Source organism: Aythya ferina, assembly GCF_964211825.1.
Source record: "Aythya ferina genome assembly, contig: HAP1_SCAFFOLD_238, whole genome shotgun sequence".
Taxonomy (NCBI): domain Eukaryota; kingdom Metazoa; phylum Chordata; class Aves; order Anseriformes; family Anatidae; genus Aythya; species Aythya ferina.
In genome coordinates this window covers 47,708-69,594 of record NW_028181299.1, presented here as the reverse complement: position 1 = coordinate 69,594, position 21,887 = coordinate 47,708, and the positions used below count along the sequence as shown (strand labels likewise).

At 49.6% G+C, this 21,887-nt stretch overlaps 4 long non-coding RNA genes across 4 annotated transcripts; 1 reads left to right on the top strand and 3 right to left on the bottom strand.

Annotated features, from left to right (window-relative positions):
- Positions 1–8,048: 8,048 nt before the first annotated feature.
- Positions 8,049–9,265, bottom strand: LOC311429007. Its single transcript, XR_014688003.1, has 3 exons — positions 9,215–9,265; positions 8,900–8,953; positions 8,049–8,799 (listed from the first exon to the last, which is right to left on the bottom strand). It is a non-coding gene; the product is annotated as an uncharacterized lncRNA (long non-coding RNA).
- A 3,855-nt stretch (positions 9,266–13,120) lies between these two features.
- Positions 13,121–13,556, bottom strand: LOC311429012. The gene is made up of 3 exons (XR_014688010.1): positions 13,444–13,556; positions 13,275–13,324; positions 13,121–13,175 (listed from the first exon to the last, which is right to left on the bottom strand). It is a non-coding gene; the product is annotated as an uncharacterized lncRNA (long non-coding RNA).
- A 564-nt stretch (positions 13,557–14,120) lies between these two features.
- On the bottom strand, positions 14,121–15,557 carry LOC311429005. Its single transcript, XR_014688001.1, has 3 exons — positions 15,502–15,557; positions 15,307–15,427; positions 14,121–14,200 (listed from the first exon to the last, which is right to left on the bottom strand). It is a non-coding gene; the product is annotated as an uncharacterized lncRNA (long non-coding RNA).
- Positions 15,558–19,008: 3,451 nt separating this feature from the next.
- On the top strand, positions 19,009–20,903 carry LOC311429006. Its single transcript, XR_014688002.1, has 2 exons — positions 19,009–19,058; positions 19,381–20,903. It is a non-coding gene; the product is annotated as an uncharacterized lncRNA (long non-coding RNA).
- Positions 20,904–21,887: the final 984 nt, after the last annotated feature.

Sequence of the window (21,887 nt, the reverse complement as noted above, 5' to 3'; positions counted from 1 at the left end):
TGGGAAAGTGCAAGGGGAAAGCACAAAAAAGCAGAAAGAGGAGGAGGAGCAGCTGTGGTTTTATTAACTTCTTTATATGGCTTAGCTCAACAGCATGCAGAGCGCAGACAAGAGAACTGGGGTGTTTCTAGAAACAAAAATCCCCATGCTTTTGCTACAGCTTTGAATATTGAAAGGAAAATACAAACAAGCAACTCTTTTTTTTTTTTTCCACCTGGAATTACCTCAATCTTTCATTTACAAAGAAAAATCTAGGAGCAGAATAGATTACATGCCAAAAGAAGAATTCGATTCCATTCCACTCGCAGGAGAAATCACTTACTTCAGCAGGCTATCTGAGAACCAAAAGGCTATGCTGATGGGTCAAAACACACTACAGGACACTGGGGCCGGGCCCTCCGCTGCACCCACTTAAAACCCATCCCTACACTCACCAAGGTGCAACCCCAACCCAAACACAGACGCAGCATTTCAGCCTCAACACAGTTTTGAGAACTGCTGGAAAGCAAGCTTCATCCTCAGCGAGGCATGCCCAGGCTACACAGGACAGGGCTGCGGGCAACTCTTTGCCTACCGAAGAAGACCGCCATCAGCACCTGCTTTGTTCCGATCCTAAAGGCTAACATCACAGCCCACGTCGCCTGGGACACCTGATAAACAGAAGAGAAAGCAGCCATACCGTTTTCAAGCCGTCCCTGCACGTGTCGCTCCTCGATGATCTGCAACCTCTTCTCAAATCCTCAACCGCTTCTGTGGAGAGCCTGCCATGGCACCTGCAAAGCAAGACCCTTCGCAGTCACCTCGTGCTACTTGGCAGTTCTGCTCCAATCCAGCTCACAAACAGCCCGCCCTTCCCGTGCTGCTCTTCAGAGTGCAGCTTGGCCCCACTCAGCCTGTGCGACACACCTGTGAAACAAAAAGAAAAGCATAGGCTGAAGCAGCATCCAAAGACACAGCACAGATAGGACAGTTACTCTCATCTGCTCCCTAACCTCTGCCCCCTCACCTGCCCTCGAGGAAGATGCTTCCATCTGCTCTCTTAGGCCAGCTACAACACACCTCTGAAATATAAACAGGATTTTTACTGTACTTTGTGCAGTTAAGTAACTGCAGTGACAACTGCACCACTAAAGTAACTGCTAGATCTGCTCATCGCTCACCTTGCTAAAAGAAGCTGTGGTCAAGTCCTGTGTTGTACACTGTGTTTCAGCTTTAGCAAATGAAAACGGTCACAAGATAATCATTCAGCTGCCAGCATTAGCACCCATCCCTCAACAACAGAAGGGACCCCATTTACAAATTATCCTTTCAAAACAGCAGCCCCCTTACCTCAGCACCTCAGAAGTAGATCAAGCTAGTCACCGAGCTGCCTACCGAGTGCTGGACAGTTCCAGAGGGAGCTCTTTCCTGTGAGCAGTTCCTACTAAGGTACACACTCTACTGGGGACAGGAAAGATATAAAAATAAAAGTTTCAAAACCCCGTATCTGTAAGCTTTCATGATTCAACAGTGCACTGTTCAAGCATTATGGGAGCAGCTGCTCGCAAGCAGCTCAACTCTGCCAAATCCACATCTACCAACCTCCAGAGATGACTGTGCCAGCTGCCCTTCAGTACGTGCCCAGATGCAGACCGGATGTCTTCGCCAAAACACTCCAGACAATGTATTAGCACACCCATGCACTGCCATGTTAGCTGTCATCACTAACTGCCAGGCAGGACAGCTCCAGACCAAACACATACACACACAGCCACGCCACAAACACTACAAACAAAACACACAACACAAGGCGCAAGAAAAAGTGACCCCCGGAGGGAAGCCCTATGGCAACAGCAAGTCACAACAGGTGCTCTGCACCAGACCCTAGAGGAGACTCAAATGTCACGACACGCGACTGGAAGCAACTGCCAGAACTGGGATGATGGAGGCCTAAAAAGCCTGCCTTCAAGGCAAGAGACCAGAAGGATGGGGACTGAAAACCCCATAAGACAACGCTTAGGAAATCAATTCCCAAGCAAGAGCTCCTGATGCGGCCCAGATGACTTCTGCAAGAGTGAGGATGGAAACAGATGCGATCTCAAACCGAATAGGATGCACGAGACCTGAAACAGAACTGCATTTCAAGCAGCGACTGCAAGACAAGAAGTGCTCGGATCAGAGCCACGATGACAAAACAAGCACTGAGGCCCTTCAGCACCGCTACCAAGTCGCCTGTCTGGTCAGTCCAGTGTCAAAAGCTAGGAGGATATCAAGACCCGAGAAGCACAGAACAGACGCTGCAGAAGCAACACTACAAGACAGACGAACAGAAGGAAACTGTCCTGCCTGGCGCACGCACTCACGCTACAAAATAATCCCGCTGCTTCTATTAGCCTGGTGACCCGGCCACAAGCAGCCTGAACGTGACCCAGCCTGAACCACCCTCACCGTGGAACCAAGTCTAGTCAGCCAGCAGGCACCATGCTCCTCTGGCTCCCAGCTCCCATTAGCCACCCCAGATATGCAAATACCAGGTGCCCCCCAACTTAGCTCTCAGGTTGCTGCATGGTAAATTCCCTCCGCCTCAAGAAATGCACAGGCACTGGTCGTCATCTTAGGCAATTGCCAGGCTCATCATCAGCTGCAAAAACAGAGTACCAGCATTCACTAGCATGCCGGTCATGATGCCCACCTTCTCCACAATGCTGACTACTGCTGATGCAACATACAACTATGCTCACCTGTTCCTCTCCAAATCCAAGCTCCAACAGTGCAACCAGTATCATCCACACCACCTGGGAAAACAAAGGGATTAAATGATCGTTGCGTTCACAACACATCACCCAATGGTGGTTTTTTTTTTGTTATTGTTGTTTTTTGTGTGTGTGTGTGTGTTTCCTTTTTTTTTTTTTTTTGGTCTGCTTTAGCTCAACAGCATGCAGAGTGCAAACAAGAAAACCGGGGTGTTTCTAGAAGCAACAATCCCCATGCTTTTGCTGCAGCTTTGAATATTAAAAGGACAATACGACCCAGCAAGTAACTGGAACTTTCTTACCTGGAATTAGCTCAAACTTTTCTTCACATTGAAAGAAAAATCTAGGAGCAGAACACATTATACACCAACAAAATTAATTCCATTTCATCCCCAGAAAAAAAATCACATACTCTCATCCCCTCCTGTACCTCAGCCGCTTGCCTACCCCACGTGGCACACGCTTCCATCTGTTCTCTTTACCCACTTATAGCACCTCTAAAAGACAAACTGGAATTTTACTCTATTGGCTGTAGGAAAATAACTGCAGCGACAACCGCGCCCCAGAAACAACAGTTACCTCTGCTCACCACGCACCAGAGTCACTGCAGAGGCAGCTCGGGTCAAGACGTCCTGCACTGCGCACTGCGTTTCAGCCTGAACAAAAGGAAAAACACAGGCAGAAGATAAACATTCAGCTGACAGCAGTAGCACCCATCCCTCAACAACAAAAGGGACCCCATCTTTAGTTTTATCCTTTCAAAACAGCAGGCCACTTGCCTCTGTACCTGCAAATTAGGTCCAAGCTTGAAAGGAGCGGCCAGCATCACCCACGCCACCTGGGAACACAGAAGGACACAATGACCACTGTGCTTGCAAGCAACCACCTGCCACACTGCTCCTCTATCCCACACAGCCTCACCTCGGACCCTCACAGGGAAACACCTGAGCGTCTTCCCTTCGCTTCGGATAAGGGATGACCAGGCTGACAACACTCGCCTTCCCTCAGTGCTTCGTGACATGAGGATTTCCCTTCCCTGTCCACGACTGCACAAAGCACCTGTAGAGACGAGAGAAAAGCACACTCTGAGGCACCTCACAACCACAGCGTACCTGCTGCAATACCTCTCTCTTCCCAGCTCCTGTAGTTCAGCTGCTCAACAGCTCTAACTCAGATTCTTCGCTCACAGCACCACAGGAAACTCTGCCCGGGCCACACAATACACGCTACACAAGCTACATTGCTTAGGACACACAAGCTGGAACGTTCCCGCCCAACAATCAGTCGCATCGCACAGGATGGATGCCGCATACTCCTAGAAACCAAACCTTCCAGTCCTGAGCAGCTCCCAACCTCCACCTGCCTACCACGTTCAGCACACTAACTGTTTACCCCTCAGAAAACCAGAAACTTAGAACATACACACACACAAACAACAACAACAAAAAAAAAAACACAACTCCACAAACGCCAAAAAGACATGCACACACAGCAACCCCGGCAGCAGTAATCACAGACTTACCCTTTGCAGATGAAAAAGGGGACTCTGATACAACCCTGCTCAGGCTCTTGGTAATGCTGCATCTACGCTGCCAAGCCACATGTAGCATGTAATCAAGCTGGTGTAACTCTCCAGGGGACTAAAACAAGTGGTTTTAAACATGCAGAGATTAAAATACATCTCAAAAACAGGAGAATATGCGGCCATCCTAAAAAAAAGTGAGCCAGCAGCCTCTACTAAATATCCCTCTAATTCAAGCACTTAGAGATCTAGAATTCCAACCACTTAGAAATCCAGAAATCCATAGACTCCAGACTGCCTAGAGAACCCTGCAACTGACTGAAGGAAACACAAAGCACTTACCCCCAAAGAGCAGCCCAGGCAGAAGGAGCACTCTGATGCCATGCCTGGGGCTCATATACCTTTTGGCCCCGCCCAGCACCCAAACCCAATCACCTGGGAAATGGGAGGGGCAAAGCACAAGAAAGTAGAAATAGAGCAAGAGAAGTAGCTGTTTTTCTTTTTGTTTCTTTTTTTAAATAAACTTTATCTCAAAAGCATGCAGAGAGCAGACCAAATATTTGCAGTGATTCTAGAAGCAAAAACCGCCTTTGGCTTATTCTGCAGGTTTTAATATTGAATTGACAATATCACCAAGCTAATAACTGAAACTTTTTGAACTGGAATTACTTTAAACAGGCTCATCCCCATCTGTAAACACAGAGAACCAGCATTCACTACCATGCAAGCCCTAATACCCATGTCCTGCACAACGCACACTACAACTAATGCAACATACCATTGTGCAATACTTCTCTGTTCCCGGTTCCTTTACCTCACCTGCTCAGTAGCTCCACCTGAGTAATGGGCCCGGGCGGCGCCGCGCCGAAATGGGCCCGGGCGGCGCCGCGCCGAAATGGGCCCGGGCGGCGCCGCGCCGAAATGGGCCCGGGCGGCGCCGCGCCGAAATGGGCCCGGGCGGCGCCGCGCCGAAATGGGCCCGGGCGGCGCCGCGCCGAAATGGGCCCGGGCGGCGCCGCGCCGAAATGGGCCCGGGCGGCGCCGCGCCGAAATGGGCCCGGGCGGCGCCGCGCCGAAATGGGCCCGGGCGGCGCCGCGCCGAAATGGGCCCGGGCGGCGCCGCGCCGAAATGGGCCCGGGCGGCGCCGCGCCGAAATGGGCCCGGGCGGCGACCCTGCTCAGTCTCTTGGCAGTACTGCATTTATGCGGTCAAGAAACCGTACCCCACGGTTTCCCAAAAACAACGTACCTGGCAACCCCTCATAAACATACCTCAAATATGTGAATTTCATGCACATAAAGCCTAGAAGGCTTTATGGTCTAACGACTCGACAGACAGCAAACACACAGGCAAAAGCTCCAGAAATACAATAAACTGTCCCTAAACCTGAAACAGAATACCCCTTACATGCCCAATGCTGCCATTTTCAGATACACGCTCACACAGGGAGCTTCAATGATACATTTCTCCTAAACCCTGCTCCATCACTTTGCCACCAAGGTTGTGACTTTGATAAGATTTGACATATAGGCAAAGACTCACAAAAAAAAACGTAATTCTGCAAAAATCATAAGGGACCCAGAAACACAAAGCAAACACACAAAGTAACATCACCATACTATCCGTAACACTGCTATAACTACTACTCACCTGAGGAAGAGCTGCATGCAATACAGGCACCTACTACTAGATTGCTTTACAATGACAGATCCTGCCAGTTGCAACCTCAAAAAGATAGGAGTACTGGTTTCTACTTGAAAACGCATCAGTCCATAGACTGACCCACCTAAAGAACCCTCCAAACAACTGAAGGAAAACCAAAGCACTTACCCCAAAGTGCAGCCCAGGCAGAAGGAGCTCTCTCATGGCATACCTGCAACTCAGTTACCATTAGGTCCCACCTGGAACCTGAAGCCAATCACCTGGGAAAGTGCAAGGGGAAAGCACAAAAAAGCAGAAAGAGGAGGAGGAGCAGCTGTGGTTTTATTAACTTCTTTATATGGCTTAGCTCAACAGCATGCAGAGCGCAGACAAGAGAACTGGGGTGTTTCTAGAAACAAAAATCCCCATGCTTTTGCTACAGCTTTGAATATTGAAAGGAAAATACAAACAAGCAACTCTTTTTTTTTTTTTTCCACCTGGAATTACCTCAATCTTTCATTTACAAAGAAAAATCTAGGAGCAGAATAGATTACATGCCAAAAGAAGAATTCGATTCCATTCCACTCGCAGGAGAAATCACTTACTTCAGCAGGCTATCTGAGAACCAAAAGGCTATGCTGATGGGTCAAAACACACTACAGGACACTGGGGCCGGGCCCTCCGCTGCACCCACTTAAAACCCATCCCTACACTCACCAAGGTGCAACCCCAACCCAAACACAGACGCAGCATTTCAGCCTCAACACAGTTTTGAGAACTGCTGGAAAGCAAGCTTCATCCTCAGCGAGGCATGCCCAGGCTACACAGGACAGGGCTGCGGGCAACTCTTTGCCTACCGAAGAAGACCGCCATCAGCACCTGCTTTGTTCCGATCCTAAAGGCTAACATCACAGCCCACGTCGCCTGGGACACCTGATAAACAGAAGAGAAAGCAGCCATACCGTTTTCAAGCCGTCCCTGCACGTGTCGCTCCTCGATGATCTGCAACCTCTTCTCAAATCCTCAACCGCTTCTGTGGAGAGCCTGCCATGGCACCTGCAAAGCAAGACCCTTCGCAGTCACCTCGTGCTACTTGGCAGTTCTGCTCCAATCCAGCTCACAAACAGCCCGCCCTTCCCGTGCTGCTCTTCAGAGTGCAGCTTGGCCCCACTCAGCCTGTGCGACACACCTGTGAAACAAAAAGAAAAGCATAGGCTGAAGCAGCATCCAAAGACACAGCACAGATAGGACAGTTACTCTCATCTGCTCCCTAACCTCTGCCCCCTCACCTGCCCTCGAGGAAGATGCTTCCATCTGCTCTCTTAGGCCAGCTACAACACACCTCTGAAATATAAACAGGATTTTTACTGTACTTTGTGCAGTTAAGTAACTGCAGTGACAACTGCACCACTAAAGTACCTGCTAGATCTGCTCATCGCTCACCTTGCTAAAAGAAGCTGTGGTCAAGTCCTGTGTTGTACACTGTGTTTCAGCTTTAGCAAATGAAAACGGTCACAAGATAATCATTCAGCTGCCAGCATTAGCACCCATCCCTCAACAACAGAAGGGACCCCATTTACAAATTATCCTTTCAAAACAGCAGCCCCCTTACCTCAGCACCTCAGAAGTAGATCAAGCTAGTCACCGAGCTGCCTACCGAGTGCTGGACAGTTCCAGAGGGAGCTCTTTCCTGTGAGCAGTTCCTACTAAGGTACACACTCTACTGGGGACAGGAAAGATATAAAAATAAAAGTTTCAAAACCCCGTATCTGTAAGCTTTCATGATTCAACAGTGCACTGTTCAAGCATTATGGGAGCAGCTGCTCGCAAGCAGCTCAACTCTGCCAAATCCACATCTACCAACCTCCAGAGATGACTGTGCCAGCTGCCCTTCAGTACGTGCCCAGATGCAGACCGGATGTCTTCGCCAAAACACTCCAGACAATGTATTAGCACACCCATGCACTGCCATGTTAGCTGTCATCACTAACTGCCAGGCAGGACAGCTCCAGACCAAACACATACACACACAGCCACGCCACAAACACTACAAACAAAACACACAACACAAGGCGCAAGAAAAAGTGACCCCCGGAGGGAAGCCCTATGGCAACAGCAAGTCACAACAGGTGCTCTGCACCAGACCCTAGAGGAGACTCAAATGTCACGACACGCGACTGGAAGCAACTGCCAGAACTGGGATGATGGAGGCCTAAAAAGCCTGCCTTCAAGGCAAGAGACCAGAAGGATGGGGACTGAAAACCCCATAAGACAACGCTTAGGAAATCAATTCCCAAGCAAGAGCTCCTGATGCGGCCCAGATGACTTCTGCAAGAGTGAGGATGGAAACAGATGCGATCTCAAACCGAATAGGATGCACGAGACCTGAAACAGAACTGCATTTCAAGCAGCGACTGCAAGACAAGAAGTGCTCGGATCAGAGCCACGATGACAAAACAAGCACTGAGGCCCTTCAGCACCGCTACCAAGTCGCCTGTCTGGTCAGTCCAGTGTCAAAAGCTAGGAGGATATCAAGACCCGAGAAGCACAGAACAGACGCTGCAGAAGCAACACTACAAGACAGACGAACAGAAGGAAACTGTCCTGCCTGGCGCACGCACTCACGCTACAAAATAATCCCGCTGCTTCTATTAGCCTGGTGACCCGGCCACAAGCAGCCTGAACGTGACCCAGCCTGAACCACCCTCACCGTGGAACCAAGTCTAGTCAGCCAGCAGGCACCATGCTCCTCTGGCTCCCAGCTCCCATTAGCCACCCCAGATATGCAAATACCAGGTGCCCCCCAACTTAGCTCTCAGGTTGCTGCATGGTAAATTCCCTCCGCCTCAAGAAATGCACAGGCACTGGTCGTCATCTTAGGCAATTGCCAGGCTCATCATCAGCTGCAAAAACAGAGTACCAGCATTCACTAGCATGCCGGTCATGATGCCCACCTTCTCCACAATGCTGACTACTGCTGATGCAACATACAACTATGCTCACCTGTTCCTCTCCAAATCCAAGCTCCAACAGTGCAACCAGTATCATCCACACCACCTGGGAAAACAAAGGGATTAAATGATCGTTGCGTTCACAACACATCACCCAATGGTGGTTTTTTTTTTGTTATTGTTGTTTTTTGTGTGTGTGTGTGTGTTTCCTTTTTTTTTTTTTTTTTGGTCTGCTTTAGCTCAACAGCATGCAGAGTGCAAACAAGAAAACCGGGGTGTTTCTAGAAGCAACAATCCCCATGCTTTTGCTGCAGCTTTGAATATTAAAAGGACAATACGACCCAGCAAGTAACTGGAACTTTCTTACCTGGAATTAGCTCAAACTTTTCTTCACATTGAAAGAAAAATCTAGGAGCAGAACACATTATACACCAACAAAATTAATTCCATTTCATCCCCAGAAAAAAAATCACATACTCTCATCCCCTCCTGTACCTCAGCCGCTTGCCTACCCCACGTGGCACACGCTTCCATCTGTTCTCTTTACCCACTTATAGCACCTCTAAAAGACAAACTGGAATTTTACTCTATTGGCTGTAGGAAAATAACTGCAGCGACAACCGCGCCCCAAAAACAACAGTTACCTCTGCTCACCACGCACCAGAGTCACTGCAGAGGCAGCTCGGGTCAAGACGTCCTGCACTGCGCACTGCGTTTCAGCCTGAACAAAAGGAAAAACACAGGCAGAAGATAAACATTCAGCTGACAGCAGTAGCACCCATCCCTCAACAACAAAAGGGACCCCATCTTTAGTTTTATCCTTTCAAAACAGCAGGCCACTTGCCTCTGTACCTGCAAATTAGGTCCAAGCTTGAAAGGAGCGGCCAGCATCACCCACGCCACCTGGGAACACAGAAGGACACAATGACCACTGTGCTTGCAAGCAACCACCTGCCACACTGCTCCTCTATCCCACACAGCCTCACCTCGGACCCTCACAGGGAAACACCTGAGCGTCTTCCCTTCGCTTCGGATAAGGGATGACCAGGCTGACAACACTCGCCTTCCCTCAGTGCTTCGTGACATGAGGATTTCCCTTCCCTGTCCACGACTGCACAAAGCACCTGTAGAGACGAGAGAAAAGCACACTCTGAGGCACCTCACAACCACAGCGTACCTGCTGCAATACCTCTCTCTTCCCAGCTCCTGTAGTTCAGCTGCTCAACAGCTCTAACTCAGATTCTTCGCTCACAGCACCACAGGAAACTCTGCCCGGGCCACACAATACACGCTACACAAGCTACATTGCTTAGGACACACAAGCTGGAACGTTCCCGCCCAACAATCAGTCGCATCGCACAGGATGGATGCCGCATACTCCTAGAAACCAAACCTTCCAGTCCTGAGCAGCTCCCATCCTCCTCCTGCCTACCACGTTCAGGACACTGTTTACCCCTCAGAAAACCAGAAACATAGAACATACACACACACAAACAAAACAAAAAGAACAGAGCTCCACAAATGCCAAAAAGACACGCACACACAGCAACCCCGGCAGGAGTAATCACAGACTTACCCTTTGCAGATGAAAAAGGGGACTCTGAAACAACCCTGCTCAGGCTCTTGGTAATGCTGCATCTACGCTGCCAAGCCACATATTGCATGTAATCAAGCTGGTGTAACTCTCCAGGGGACTAAAACAAGTGGTTTTAAACATGTAGAGTTTAAAATATAGGTCAAAAACAGGAGAATATGCGGCCATCCCAAAAAAAAAGTAAGCCAGCAGCCTCTACTAAATATCCCTCTATTTCAAGCACTTAGAGATCTAGAATTCCAACCACTTAGAAATCCAGAAATCCATAGACTCCAGCCTGCCTAGAGAACCCTGCAACTGACTGAAGGAAACACAAAGCACTTACCCCAAAGAGCAGCCCAGGCAGAAGGAGCACTCTGATGCCATGCCTGGGGCTCATATACCTTTTGGCCCCGCCCAGCACCCAAACCAAATCACCTGGGAAATGGGAGGGGCAAAGCACAAGAAAGTAGAAATAGAGCAAGAGAAGTGGCTGTTTTTCTTTTTCTTTCTTTTTTAAAATAAACTTTATCTCAAAAGCATGCAGAGAGCAGCCCAAATATTTGCAGTGATTTTAGAAGCAAAAATCGCCTTTGGCTTTCTCTGCAGGTTTTAATATTGAATTGACAATATCACCAAGCTAATAACTGAAACTTTTTGAACTGGAATTACTTTAAACAGGCTCATCCCCATCTGTAAACGCAGAGAACCAGCATTCATTACCATGCAAGCCCTAAAAACCACCTCCTGCACAAAGCACACTACAACTAATGCAACATACAGTTGTGCAATACCACTCTGTTCCCAACTCCTTTATCTCACCTGCTCAGTAGCTCCACCTGAGTAATGGGCCCAGGCAGCGCCGCGCCGAAACGGGCCCGGGCGGCACCGCGCCGAAACGGGCCCCAACAGACTTATTCTTTAGACATGAAGCAGGTGACCCTGCTCAGTCTCTTGGCAGTACTGCACTTACGCAGTCAAGGAACCATGCTCAACTGTTTCCTAAATACAACTACCTAGCAACACCTCATAAACATACTTCTAATATGTCAATTCAAGGACATCAAGACTAGAAGGCTGCAAGGTCTAAAGACTCAACTGACAGCAAAACCACAGGCAAAAGCTCCAGAAATACAATAAACTGTCCCTAAACCTGAAACAGAATACCCCTTACATGCCCACTGCTGCCATTTTCAGATACATGCTCACACAGGGAGCTTCAATGATACATTTCTCCTAAACCCTGCTCCATCACTTTGCCACCAAGGTTGTGACTTTGATATGATTTGACATAAAGGCAAAGACTCACAGAAAACCCCGTAATTCTGCAAAAATCATAAGGGACCCAGAACCACAAAGCAAACACACAAAGTAACATCACCATACTATCCGTAACACTGCTATAACTACTACTCACCTGAGGAAGAGCTGCATGCAATACAGGCACCTACTACTAGATTGCTTTACAATGACAGATCCTGCCAGTTGCAACCTCAAAAAGATAGGAGTACTGGTTTCTACTTGAAAACGCATCAGTCCATAGACTGACCCACCTAAAGAACCCTCCAAACAACTGAAGTAAAACCAAAGCACTTACCCCAAAGTGCAGCCCAGGCAGAAGGAGCTCTCTCATGGCATACCTGCAACTCAGTTACCATTAGGTCCCACCTGGAACCTGAAGCCAATCACCTGGCAAAGTGCAGGGGGAAAGCACAAAAAAGCAGAAAGAGGAGGAGCAGCAGCTGTGGTTTTATTAACTTCTTTATATGGCTTAGCTCAACAGCATGCAGAGCGCAGACAAGAGAACTGGGGTGTTTCTAGAAACAAAAATCCCCATGCTTTTGCTGCAGCTTTGAATATTGAAAGGAAAATACAAACAAGCAAGTAACTCTTTTTTTTTTTTTCCACCTGGAATTACCTCAATCTTTCATTTACAAAGAAAAATCTAGGAGCAGAACAGATTACATGCCAAAAGAAGTATTCAATTCCATTCCACTCGCAGGAGAAATCACTTACTTCAGTAGGCTATCTGAGAACCAAAAGGCTACGCTGATGTGTTAAAACACACTACAGGACACTGGGGCCAGGCCCTCCGCTGCACCCACTTAAAACCCATCCCTACACTCACCAAGGTGCAACCCCAACCCAAACACAGACGCAGCATTTCAGCCTCAACACAGTTTTGAGAACTGCTGGAAAGCAAGCTTCATACTCAGCGAGGCATGCCCAGGCTACACAGGACAGGGCTTCGGGCACCTCTTTGCCTACCAAAGAAGACCGCCATCAGCACCTGCTTTGTTCAGATTCTAAAGACTAACATCACAGCCCACGTTGCCTGGGACACCTGATAAACAGAAGAGAAAGCAGCCATACCGTTTTCAAGCCGTCCCTGCACGTGTCGCTCCTCGATGATCTGCAACTTCTTCTCAAATCCTCAACCACTTCTGTGGAGAGCCTGCCATGGCACCTGCAAAGCAAGACCCTTCGCAGTCACCTCGTGCTACTTGGCAGTTCTGCTCCAATCCAGCTCACAAACAGCCCGCCCTTCTCGTGCTGATCTTCAGAGTGCAACTTGGCCCCACTCAGCCTGTGCGACACACCTGTGAAACAAAAAGAAAAGCATAGGCTGAAGCAGCATCCAAAGACACAGCACAGCTAGGACAGTTACTCTCATCTGCTCCCTTACCTCTGCCTCCTCACCTGCCCTCGAGGAAGATGCTTCCATCTGCTCTCTTAGGCCAGCTACAACACACCTCTGAAATATAAACAGGATTTTTACTGTACTTTGTGCAGTTAAGTAACTGCAGTGACAACTGCACCACTAAAGTAACTGCTAGATCTGCTCATCGCTCACCTTGCTAAAAGAAGCTGTGGTCAAGTCCTGTGTTGTACACTGTGTTTCAGCTTTAGCAAATGAAAACGGTCACAAGATAATCATTCAGCTGCCAGCATTAGCACCCATCCCTCAACAACAGAAGGGACCCCATTTACAAATTATCCTTTCAAAACAGCAGCCCCCTTACCTCAGCACCTCAGAAGTAGATCAAGCCAGTCACCGAGCTGCCTACCGAGTGCTGGACAGTTCCAAAAGGAGCTCTTTCCTGTGAGCAGTTCCTACTAAGGTACACACTCTGCTGGGGACAGGAAAGATATAAAAATAAAAGTTTCAAAACCCCGTATCTGTAAGCTTTCATGATTCAACAGTGCACTGTTCAAGCATTATGGGAGCAGCTGCTCGCAAGCAGCTCAACTCTGCCAAATCCACATCTACCAACCTCCAGAGATGACTGTGCCAGCTGCCCGTCAGTACGCGCCCAGAGGCAGACCGGATGTCTTTGCCAATACAGTCCGGACAATGTATTAGTACACCCATGCACTGCCACGTTAGCTGTCATCACTAACTGCCAGGCAGGACAGCTTCAGTACTTTGTGCAGTTAAGTAACTGCAGTGACAACTGCACCACTAAAGTAACTGCTAGATCTGCTCATCGCTCACCTTGCTAAAAGAAGCTGCGGTCAAGTCCTGTGTTGTACACTGTGTTTCAGCTTTAGCAAATGAAAACGGTCACAAGATAATCGTTCAGCTGCCAGCATTAGCACCCATCCCTCAACAACACAAAGGGACCCCATTTACAATATTATCATTTCTAAACAGAAGCCCCCATACCTCAGCACACCTCAGAAGTAGACCAAGCCAGTCACCGAGCTGCCTACAGAGCACTGAACAGTTCCGGAAGGAGCTCTTTCCTGTGACAGGTTCCTCCAAAGGTTTACACTCTACTGGGGACAGGAGAGAAATAAAAATAAAACTTTCAAAAACCCCTTATCTGTAAGCTTTCAAGATTCCACAGACCTCCTCCTCAAGCACACCGTTCAAGCACTATGCGAGCAGCTGCTCACAAGCAGCTCAACTCTCCCCCCCACACGCACATCTGACAAACACCACAGAGATGACTGTGCCTGCTGCCCTTCAGTACGTGCCCAGAGGCAGACCAGATGTCTTCGCCAACACAGTCCGGACAATGTATTAGCACACCCATGCACTGCCACGTTAGCTGTCATCACTAACTGCCAGGCAGGACAGCTCCAGACCAGACACATACACACACAGGCACGCCGCAAACACTACAAACCAAACACACAACACAAGGCGCAAGAAAAAGTGACCCCCGGAGGGAAGCCCTATGGCAACAGCAAGTCACAACAGGTGCTCTGCACCAGACCCAAGGAGAGACTCGAATGTCACGACACGCGACTGGAAGCAACTGCCAGAACTGGGGTGATGGAGGCCTAAAAAGCCTGCCTTCAAGACAAGAGACCAGAAGGATGGGGACTGAAAACCCCATAAGACGACGCTTAGGAAATCAATTCCCAAGCAGGAGCTCCTGATGCGGCCCAGATGACTTCCGCAAGAGTGAGGATGGAAACAGACGCCATCTCAAACCGAATATGATGCACGAGACCTGAAACAGAACTGCATTTCAAGCAGCGACTGCAAGACAAGAAGTGCTCGGATCAGAGCCACGATGACAAAACAAGAACTGAGGCCCTTCAGCACTGCTACCAAGTCGCCTGTCTGGTCAGTCCAGTGTCAAAAGCTAGAAGGATATCAAGACCTAAGAAGCACAGAACAGACATTGCAGAAGCAACACTACAGGACAGACGAACAGAAGGAAACTGTCATGCCTGGCGCACGCACTCACGCTACAAAATAATCCCGCTGCTTCTATTAGCCTGGTGACCCTGCCACAAGCAGCCTGAACGTGACCCAGCCTGAACCACCCTCGCAGCGGCACCAAGTATTTTCAGCCAGCTGGCTCCACGCTGCTCTGGCTCCCAGCTCCCATTAGCCACCCCAGATATGCAAATACCAGGTGCCCCCCAACTTAGCTCTCAGGTTGCTGCATGGTAAATTCCCTCCGCCTCAAGAAATGCACAGGCACTGATTGTCATCTTAGTCAATTGCCAGGCTCATCATCAGCTGCAAAAACAGAGTAACAGCATTCACTAGCATGCCGGTCATGATGCCCACCTTCTCCACAACGCTGACTACTGCTGACGCAACATACAACTATGCCCACCTGTTCCTCTCCAAATCCAAGCTCCAACAGTGCAACCAGTATCATCCACACCACCTGGGAAAACAAAGGGATTAAATGATCGTTGCGTTCACAACACATCACCCAATGGTGTGTTTTTTTGTGTGTGTGTGTGTTTTTTTTGTTATTGTTTTTTGTGTGTGTGTTTCCTGTATTTATTTATTTTTTTAGTCTGCTTTAGCTCAACGGCATGCAGAGTGCAGACAAGAAAACTGGGGTGTTTCTAGAAGCAACAATCCCCACGCTTTTGCTGTAGCTTTGAATATTAAAAGGACAATACGACCCAGCAAGTAACTGGAACTTTCTTACCTGGAATTAGCTCAAACTTTTCTTCACATTGAAAGAAAAATCTAGGAGCAGAACAGATTATACACCAACAAAATTGATTCCATTTCATCCCCAGAAAAAAAAAATCACATGCTCTCATCCCCTCCTGTACCTCAGCCGCTTGCCTACCCCACGTGGCACACGCTTCCATCTGTTCTCTTTACCCACTTATAGCACCTCTAAAAGGCAAACTGGAATTTTACTCTATTGGCTGTAGGAAAATAACTGCAGTGACAACCGCGCCCCAAACTGAGCCAGCAGCCCCTACTAAACATCCCTCTCCTAAGTGAATTCCAAGCACTTAAAATCCAGAAATCCATAGACTCCAGCCTGCCTAAACAACCCTGCAACGGACAGAAGGAAGAACAAAGCACTGCCCCCAAAGAGCAGCCCAGGAAGAAGGAGCTCTCTGATGGCATGCCTGGGGCTCATATAGCATTTAGCCCCGCCCAGCACCCAAACCCAATCACCTGGGAAAGGGGAAGGGCAAAGCACATGAAAGTAGGAAGAGAGCAAAAGGAGCAGCTGTGTTTTGTTTTGTTTTGTTTTTTCCTTTGTTTTTTAAAATCTGTTTTATCTCAAAAACATTCAGAGAGCAGACAAGAGACCTGTGGTGTTTCTAGAAGCAAAAATCCCCTTTTGCTTTTGCTGCAGCTTTTAATGTTGAACTGATAACGGCACCAAGCAAGTAACTGAAACTTCTTCAACTGGAATTAGTTTAAACACGCTCACCGTCATCTGCAAACACAGAGAACCAGCATTCACTAGCCCTAACCCTAACCCCAACCCTCACCCTAAACTCTAACCCTAGCCCCAGCCCTAGTCCCTAAGCCCAACCCTGGTTCCCGAGAACTTCATTTCCAGGCATGCTCTGGGCGCTCAACATGGCCTCCCGGAGGTCCGGAGTCCCAGAACTACATTGCCCGGCATGCCCCGGGCACCCAACATGGCCTCCCGGAGGTTCGGAGTCCCAGAACTACATCTCCCGGCATGCTCCGGGCAGTCAACACGGCCTACCGGAAGCCTGGTGCCGGAAAACTACACCTACCAGAATTCCCTGGACAGCCAGCACGGCCAATCAGAGGCCGAGTTTTCGAGAACTACATTTAACAGCGCTCACTGTAACCCTAGCCCTTCCCGCCCTTACACAAAAAAGCCTCAAGCCCTATCCCTAAACATCCTCGAAACCCCTACGGACCTAACCCAAACTATTTACCACACTAAACCCCTGAAGTCCTATGCCTAAAACCCCTAACCCAATAAATTAAGACGCTCAAATCCCAAACCCGCAAAATTGAGATGCTCAAATCCCAAACCCCCTTCCAAAAAAGAAAAAGAAAAATCAAGAAAAAAAAAAATCAAACAAAACAAAAACAACAAAAGGGGTAGATCTGGTGGCATCTGCCCTGTAACCCTGCAAAAATCACGAGGGACCTAGAACAACAAAGCAAACGCACAAAATAACATTGACATCCTATCCATAAATGTGCTATAACAATTAATCACCTCCAAAGAGCTTCAAGCAATAAATGCACATACTACTAGATCGGTTTCCTCTAAAAGATCGTACCAGACCCTGACCCACCAAAAGAACCCTGCATGTAGCTAACAGAAGCATCAACAAAGCACTGACCCCAAAGAGCAGCCCGGGCAGAAGGAGCTCTCTGATGGCATGCCTGGGGCTCCTATACCATTTGGCCCCGCCCAGCACCCAAACCCAATCACCTGGGAAAGAGGAGGGGGCAAACCACAAGAAAGAGAGCAGGAGCAGCAGCAGCTGTGTTCTTTTATTTATTTATTTATTTGGTTTTTTTTGTGCCTATCCCTAGTTTACAGCATGCAGAGTGCAGACAAAAGAACTGGGGTGTTTCTAGAAGCAAAATTTACCGTATTTATGCCTCAGCTTTGAACATAGAAAGGACAATACAACCAAGAAAGTAAATGAAATATTTTCCACGGGAATTAGCTCAAACGTTAGTGTTAGGTCAGAGGTTGGACTCAATGATCTTGAGGTCTCTTCCAACCTAGAAGATCTGTGATTCTGTGTGATTTACATATGAAGAAAAATCTAGGAGCGTAGGAAATTACACAGCAAAAAAAACAACGACGTAATAAGCAACGCGCATGCACGGCCCCACGGCCGCCTGCAGTACTCGTTTTCCACCAGCAGGAGGCGGCAGAGGGCGCCCCCGGGCCCCACCGCGCATGCGCGCCCCTCGGCCGCCTGCAGTACTCGTTTTCCACCAGCAGGAGGCGGCAGAGGGCGCCCCCGGGCCTCACCGCGCATGCGCCCCCCTCGGCCGCCTGCAGTACTAGTTCTCCACCAGCAGGTGGCGGCAGAGGGCGCCCCCGGGGCCCCACCGCGCATGCGCGCCCCTCGGCCGCCTGCAATACCCGATTAAAACCAGCAGGTGGCGGCAGAGGGCGCCCGCGGGCGTCACCGCGCATGCGCGGCCCCCGGCCGCCTGCAGTACCCGATTAAAACCAGCAGGTGGCGGCAGAGGGCGCCCGCGGGCGTCACCGCGCATGCGCGCCCCCCGGCCGCCTGCAGTACCCGATTAAAACCAGCAGGTGGCGGCAGAGGGCGCCCGCGGGCGTCACCGCGCATGCGCGCCCCCCGGCCGCCTGCAGTACCCGATTAAAACCAGCAGGTGGCGGCAGAGGGCGCCCGCGGGCGTCACCGCGCATGCGCGCCCCTCGGCCGCCTGCAGTACCCGATTAAAACCAGCAGGTGGCGGCAGAGGGCGCCCGCGGGCGTCACCGCGCATGCGCGCCCCCCGGCCGCCTGCAGTACTCGCTTCCCACCAGCAGGTGGCGGTAGAGGGCGCCCGCGGGTGCCAACGCGCATGCGCGCCCCTCGGCCGCCTGCAGTACCCCTTTCCCACCAGCAGGTGGCGGCAGAGGGCGCCCGCGGGTGCCAACGCGCATGCGCGTCCCCCGGCCGCCTGCAGTATTCGTTTTGCACCAGCAGCTGGCGGCAGAGGTCGCCACCGGACCCCACGGCGCATGCGCGTCCCCCGGCCGCCTGCAGTACTTGCTTCCCACCAGCAGGTGGCGGCAGAGGGCGCCCGCGGGCGTCACCGCGCGTTGCGCGCCCCCCGGCCGCCTGCAGTACTCGTTTTCCACCAGCAGATGGCGGCAGAGGGTGCCCACGGGCGTCATGCGGCATTCGTGGCGCCCGGCAGCCTGCAGTACTCGCTTCCCACCAGCAGGTGGCGGCAGAGGGCGCCCCCCGGGCCCCACCGCGCATGCGCGCCCCCCGGCTGCCTGCTGTACCCCTTCACCACCAGCAGGTGGCGGCAGGGGGCGCCACCGGACCCCACCGCGCATGCGCGGCCCCCGGACGCCTGCAGTACTCGTTTTCCACCAGCAGGTGGCGGCAGAGGGCGCCCGCGGGCGTCTCCGCGCTATGCGCGCCCCTCGGCCGCCTGCAGTACCCGAGTAACAGCAGCAGGTGGCGGCAGAGGGCGCCCGCCGGTGCCACCGCGCATGCGCGCCCCTCGGCCGCCTGCAGTACTCGTTTTCCACCAGCAGGTGGCGGCAGAGGGCGCCCGCGGGAGGCCTTGTCGGGCGGATCACAGCTCGCCTACTGTGCCATTCGGAGCTTGTGGCTGTATTTTTTCCAACGTATTTGCTACCCACACCCCGCGGGGCAGCTTGTCTTACAAAGAATTCTCTCTGTTAATATTCTCTTTAAGGCGGGCACGAAGCATCCACTGCTCTTCTAAGCAAGCAACCTTCCTTCTGTGCTCCCTTCGGGATGCAGGACTATGTGCACTCAGATTTATTCCACTCATTTTTCTTCCCCTTTTCATTGGCACAGTCTCCAAGGACGCCTGGCTTTCTTCTCACAGACTCGCGTCCGTTTCAGTGTAAGGCATCTTTTCCCTCCGCTGCTCTAATCCAAATTCAAATTATCCAGATAAAACAATAGCGAGGTAAGAGAGAACTGTCTGAGTTAAAGTCACCATCTTTCTGTAACTAATTTAGCAGACAGCTGTACCACATCAGAGGAGGAGGTTTAGATGCTAACCAGGTCAGGCACATCACGGTCAAGTGAGCGCCCCCGGAATCACTAAAGAAACTTAAGGAAGAATCTACTAGAAGAAAGCTGTCTCCTCTTACCACCACCTATTTAAAAGATAGTGTAGTACAGGCAGTTCTACGTGCATAAAACCACATACACACAGTATACCTGACCCAAGTAAATTCCCTCTGAGAAGTCCACCATTAAGCAAAAGAGGTGTATTGTGGTGACATACAGCTGCCGTGTAATGATCCTGAAGGGATGAATCGCCCTATGTATTCCAAGGTACTCCTGTGGTTTGTTTGTTTTTTTTTTTCAAGTACGTTCAACGGTACAGATAAGTACGTTCCCGCTAAGAAAAGAGTTCAGAATTGTTTATAACGAGTTCGTTCCAAGTGTCACTTTCTCACTTAACGTAGTAATAAAGATACGCTGCTGCTTTTGGATTTTATTTCCTTCTTGAATCTCACTGGTGTAATTCCAATGGTCAAACAACCTCTTCCAGAAAGACCAGCCCACTGCTTCACAGGAGAAGGAAAAGATGTCTCACACACGCTGGCTAGTACTAAAAAGAGTAATAGGAAGAGAAGTTCAGGCCATCAATGTAAGTATGTTTCCCTGCCTCTTCTGCTGGCTGGTCAAGTGGAATCCTCAGGACAGCCCCAGTACCTTGTGAAGAGCTTCTTAACGCCAGCACAACTTCAACCTGTCTTTTAAAAGAAAGCTGTTAAAGGAGCAGGAGACTGTTTTTAAATGAGAACAACCGAAAATAAAATTATCTGAAGAGCCACTTACTACTGGCATATTACCGTTTAAAAGGAAAATATTAATTACGTGCAGGTGCTCCAGTCTTCGTTGCATTTTCTGTGATTCACAACATTACCTTTGAACAAAAGAGTAAGAGGAACGGAAGGGAGGATATTAACTCGGGTAACCAAGGATTTGGTAAGCTGGAACTTGGTGTCTTTAACACTTTAGCCTTGGAGCAAAAATGTACACCCTGTACAGGCTGAGCTGACTGATGAGGCAGGTGCTCCAGGGTACGTGCTACCGGGAGGTAAGTAACAAACACATTCCGCAGCTATTACCAGAAGTGGGGTTTCAGGATATGCAGACTGGTTTCACAAAAAATATTAGCGGTCTGTTGGTGACAGACAATTTGAGGAATTCAGCGCTGCCCATTACAGACTCCTCAGATCAGCACTTAACGAGAATTAATAAAACGGTTTATTTTTTTTATATATATATATATATACACACACATATACACACACACACACCCCCACCTATGTTCAAAAAAATGCATACAGTTAAAATATCAAATTAGTGATCCGGTAACAACACTGTTCAAAACCAATCTCTTTTGTATGAACATTAAAATAAATGCACACTTTTAAAAGCATTTCTTTTTAGTGCTTCCAAAGCACAGCGTGTGCCAAGGCAAGGCCACCTGAAGAATCTCCGTCCTCCTCACGGGAGGAAAGAGAACTGAAGTCAGGGACCTGGGAAGCCTCAGGTGCGCTTTCATAATGTCTGCAGATAAAAACAGAAGAGAGTCTGAGGTAGATTGTTTAGTAACCACCAAGTGGTAACAGTCACAGGGCTGTCTTTAGCTTTCATTAACACAACAGCAGTTTCTTTACTCTCGATCTACGCTGAATCTCAAGTTTAAAGGCATGGCTAGCAGTTCTCGGGAACAAGGCCCTCGTCTCTGTGCTGGCAACATGCAATATTACCAGTGCAGGTGTTTCTGGGAGTTTTGTTTGTTTGGTTGGTTTTTTATTGGGGGGGGGGGGGGGGGGGGGGGGGGACGGGACACAACAGATGGGATCTCTCCACAATGCAGACACTGTGTGCATTTGACAGTGCCCCATTTTAGTGCGATCCACTGCCTATTGCACGTAAAACAGCTAATGACAGTATTCAAGTGAGTAAATTCTCACCACCTGCAGGAGGGGCAGCAATGGTTATTTTTTTCAGCCTGTTGAGCAAAGAGCACCCTCCACAGGAAAAA